This window comes from Haliotis rufescens, unplaced genomic scaffold, assembly GCF_023055435.1.
Source record: "Haliotis rufescens isolate VD_foot unplaced genomic scaffold, xgHalRufe1.0.p SCAF_80, whole genome shotgun sequence".
In the NCBI taxonomy this organism is placed as follows: domain Eukaryota; kingdom Metazoa; phylum Mollusca; class Gastropoda; order Lepetellida; family Haliotidae; genus Haliotis; species Haliotis rufescens.
In genome coordinates this window covers 902,089-907,053 of record NW_025964373.1, presented here as the reverse complement: position 1 = coordinate 907,053, position 4,965 = coordinate 902,089, and positions in this window count along the sequence as shown.

Below are 4,965 nucleotides of genomic sequence, written 5' to 3'. Positions count from 1 at the left end.
AGCCATGGAAGCAAACATTTAAGGTATGAATCGATATTTTTTACTTAGTGTACAACTGTGATCGATACTTGAATTGGGAAGCAAAATATCGCAATCCAGTGATGCAAATTGTCCCACCATTAATATCAACCGAAACAAATCCTTACCAGATTCACAAATATTTTTCAAAAATGATTGCTGTCGAGTGGAGTGAAACAATTCATATTAGTAGTTAGACAAGGCTAACTAATTCTGAAAGTGTTGTCCAAGTATTAGGCCTTGTGAGGGAGGTATAGCCTCGTATCAACCAGAGAGGTATAGCCTTGTATCAACCAATCTAAAACAGATTCCAAAGTCTATCAACTTTTCATATTTATTTTCCATGTTGAGACTGATTTTATTGGTGTGGTCAATGTGGACCCATGGTTTTTGTAAATGGGATGTACATTTTTATGAGTCTATTTCAGCTAGTATTTTAGAATAATATTTATATGTATATGTGAAATGAAAGAATAGTATTCAAAATGTGAATTGTTATTTTTACGTGATCCGGTTGTTATATAAGGATGTTGTTTGTTGTTACATGCTGTGTTCAAGTGGGGTTTATCTTACTCATTCTGTTTGTAGACAGCCTTCATCGGTGCTCTGTTGGTCTTTAAGGCTTTATGGGCTATGACAGTGGGTCAGGTGTGGCAGATAGTTTCATAACACAACCAGGTTCATATTGGTTCAAGATGTCAGCCATATCTCAGACACATGGTGTCATTACAAAAAATGGGGAGATGCTAAATTTAAAAAGCCCTGTCTAATTAAAGGTTCCATGGTCTCATGCCCACTTACTGTTCCAGTCTTTAAGATGTTGTGTTTTTTTTTTTGGGGGGGGGGGGGGGGTAATTAGGTAATGGAGAGATCCTGAGAATCTGTTGATCCCAGGAGTAGAATCAACTTGCCCCTTCAGGAATCAGCAGATTCAAGTGATTTCTCCAACTTCAACTATGTTATGGTTGGTTTATGATTTCTCTATTATTTTGCATAATGATCTTGTATTCTGAATGAATTCCTGGCTCAGAATCGACTGCATCAACAGTAGAGTGACAACATCATAATGGATTAATGGTGATTGCCTGTGTGATATGGACAAAAGTAACTGCTAAATCAATCAATATCATGAAATATAAGTCCCCAAACTCACAAAGATTGTCTTAAGACTTGAATAAAACTTGCTGGGGATGTAACTTTCCCAGGACATAGCCCCCTTTAACACTATATGTTTGCCATAGCCATCACTGAACTTACGATGACAGGCCATTTGGCTGTATGAAGCTGGAGAGATGCAGTGATGAGATCACTGTATCCTATGTCAGACAGCTAGGAAATTGTCAGTGAAAATGACATTTGATGAGGAAATGTTGGTCCAGGGAAACCCTGGTAATATCATTGGCAAGGGCATGGTGTTATGTTCGTATAACAGTTGGAGGACCTTCCATCTCACAGCAGTTGTGGTGCTTACTTGTATGCAAGGGAGAGAGAGGAACACAAGTAGTGTACTTTGTAGTAATAGTCTTGAGAATAAATATGTCTTTAGAAGGAAAATGGCTTGTCACATATATTGTTAAATATATTTCTTGTTAGGACTGTTAGTTACCTGGCTACAATTGCACCTGACATACAGGCCATATATGTTGCAATAGTTCTCATAAGTCATATATCAAATTAATTTTTTTCTATCATTTTGAAATCAAACAGTGCAAGTATCATGAAAATTAAATGCATGCAACTGACTCAAATGCTACCTATGTTTATGTGTGAGTGCATGTTTTGCGTGAATGAGGCTTTTGTGGAATATTTTTTGTAGTGTATGCATAACCTTAGTTACTGATGGAAGCCCTAGTTGTTGAAGCCAGTAAGAATGTTGACCATCTGAGGGTCTTGACATGCTGAATGCTACAGGGTGATAGTTCTCATCTTGGACTAGCCAAGGGTCTTGACATGCTGAATGCTATAGGGTGATAGTTCTCATCTTGGACTAGCCAAGGGTCTTGACATGCTGAATGCTATAGGGTGATAGTTCTCATCTTGGACTAGCCAAGGGTCTTGACATGCTGAATGCTATAGGGTGATAGTTCTCATCTTGGACTAGCCAAGGGGCAAACAGAATGAGTACCATAAACACATCACATATTATGTAAAGTCATCAAGTGATTTGTCAATGTTTCACAATTCTCATACCTGTGATATCAACATAGTATACAAGAAGAGTCGTGTAATATGAAGGTTTCAATTGCATATTTTCATTAGATTTTTGCAGTATCATTAATACAGACAAGAAAACTTCATATAACTTCATATCATGTAGATTTACAGCAGTTGAGGAAACAATAGGTATCGGTTCCAACCATAGGTCATCAATTCCAACAAGGAATGATGTCAGGAACATTCTGGACAGATGGGCGACATTGAAACTGTACTTGACCAGTGTCCTATTTGGTGGATTGAATTTAGCACATATATGTATATATTACCCTCCAACAAAATACTTTCATTTAATTCTCCCTGGTGTAAGGCAGAAGGTGGAGGACACATGTTAGGAATATACTCTCAGTGGAAAGGGAGTACACTTCATACATTGTCATTAGAAATTTAAAAAAAAGTGGGTACTTTCAGGTTTTTTTTTGTCATGGTGAACCATGAGTAATTTTACAAATAAAATTGTTTTTTATTTATTATTTTTTGGGATTGGGGAATATCCACCACTGTAAAGTGGGGTTTATTAAAGCCCAGTATGTGATACTGCATCAATCCTATCATCCTAGAGTGGTTAGTGGAAGTACAGGAGTAGATGTGTTTGTTAGTGTAACATTCCGGAGGTAGTCCTCTACGTACATACAATGTTGACAACGTTCACTGGTAGAGCTGGATTCCTCCACAAGTTCGTGGACACCTGGGTGAAACTGACGCAGTGGCTTGAATCTGATTTCTGTTAATCACTCAGAGTGAAATAGTCATGTAGCTTCGAACTGTTGTGGCACGATTTCCATTAAGACAAAAGCATGAAAACATATCTTGAGCTCCACTCTACTAAATGTGTTGATTAAATGAACATGTATGTTTGTTTTAGCAAGTTTGGAAATATCTCAGCATACAATATTCCACCAAACTAGAGTCATTCAACCAAGGGGATGTAAATGAAGCGTCGGAGGAGAAAGATTTGGTTATCCCAGGTGTATAAGTGTCATGGTGCAGCTCTAGCTATCCTCACATAGTTTTTGATTAATCATATTTCAAATCTTTTTGTAAGAATTTTATTATTCGAAATGAACAGTTGATAATAAGGGTTTTTCCTCAATGATTATCACCGTCACAGAAACACCAAATAACGGTGCACATCTTGAAAAAACTAAACATGGAGTTTCTGAAATATGAACAAACAGCACTGAAGGTGTTCCCAGTGATACAACATGGTGGATAGCTGGCGTTGTCTCATGACACTCGATGTTCTGACGTGAGCACATGGTGCAGTGTAGGTTTTCCATGTATATTGTGTATATACTCAGAGCTTTATCAAACGTTCATCAGACAGTAGTGACAAAGATAATCAAAAATAAAATAAAAAGATGGCATGTGATATGAGTGTTCTTCATTTGTTTTAGAACATCTGCTTGACCTTTCCTCAGGTCCAGTTAATAAAGTCCAAGCTTGCAACATTATCCGTCAGTAACAGCCACAGTGCACATTCAACATCATCCGTCAGTAACAGCCTCAGTGCACATTCATCATCATCCGTCCGTAACAGCCACAGTGCACATTCAACATCATCCGTCAGTAACAGCCACAGTGCACATTCAACATCATCCGTCAGTAACAGCCTCAGTGCACATTCATCATCATCCGTCCGTAACAGCCACAGTGCACATTCAACATCATCCGTCAGTAACAGCCTCAGTGCACATTCATCATCATCCGTCAGTAACAGCCACAGTACACATTCAACATCATCCGTCAGTAACAGCCACAGTGCACATTCAACATCATCCATCAGTAACAGCCATAGTGCATATTTAACATCATCCATCAGTAACAGCCACAGTGCACATTCAACATCATCCGTCAGTAACAGCCACAGTGCACATTCAACATCATCCGTCAGTAACAGCCACAGTACACATTCAACATCATCCGTCAGTAACAGCCACAGTGCACATTCAACATCATCCATCAGTAACAGCCACAGTACACATTCAACATCATCCTGCATTAGGAAATGGTTTAAACTGTTCTGACTCACCACACCTGCAAACCATAGCTCATAGTAATTCCTGCACAATGTTTGACACCTGGTATCCACACTGTTTATTATGCTAAATACACAGAAACCTGGAAATCCCAGGATTTTTATTATTATTATTATTTTATTCTTTCGCTTATAGCTGATTTTTAAAATAGCTTATTGTATGCTTAACAGATAGTATATACTTTGATTCAGAGAAAAGAGGAAGTAAGAATCCTCCTGTACATGCCATGTACCGGTAACGATAAGCCCCATCAGTGAGCTAGTTCCAGTAGGATCTCCCCCAGTGCTGGCCGAGGTGACCTACGGGACCCACACAAAACTAATGGGATTGCTTCCGTTGTGCATGATCATAGTTAACTCCATTCACACTGATGATGTCCACACTGTTGTTCCTTTCTAGTCTCCTAGCCTGGATTCCGTAGTGCTGGGAGTACAAGTGTCTTTTAATATTTGTTGTTTTGAGGTTCGGTGTTTCCTGATGACAAACACTACTGATGTGAGGCTTCATAGTCTCCTACCCTGGAGTCAGCAGTGCTAGAAGTAAGGCCAAGTGTCTATTTCTATTACTTCTGTGGGTCAGTCTTTCCCTGACGACACCCACTACCTCACTGGCTGACCGAGGTGGTTCTCCACCTGCTGGAGGAGGTGAGGCTTCAGAGTCTTCTACCCTGGAGTCAGCAGTGCTAGAAGTAAGG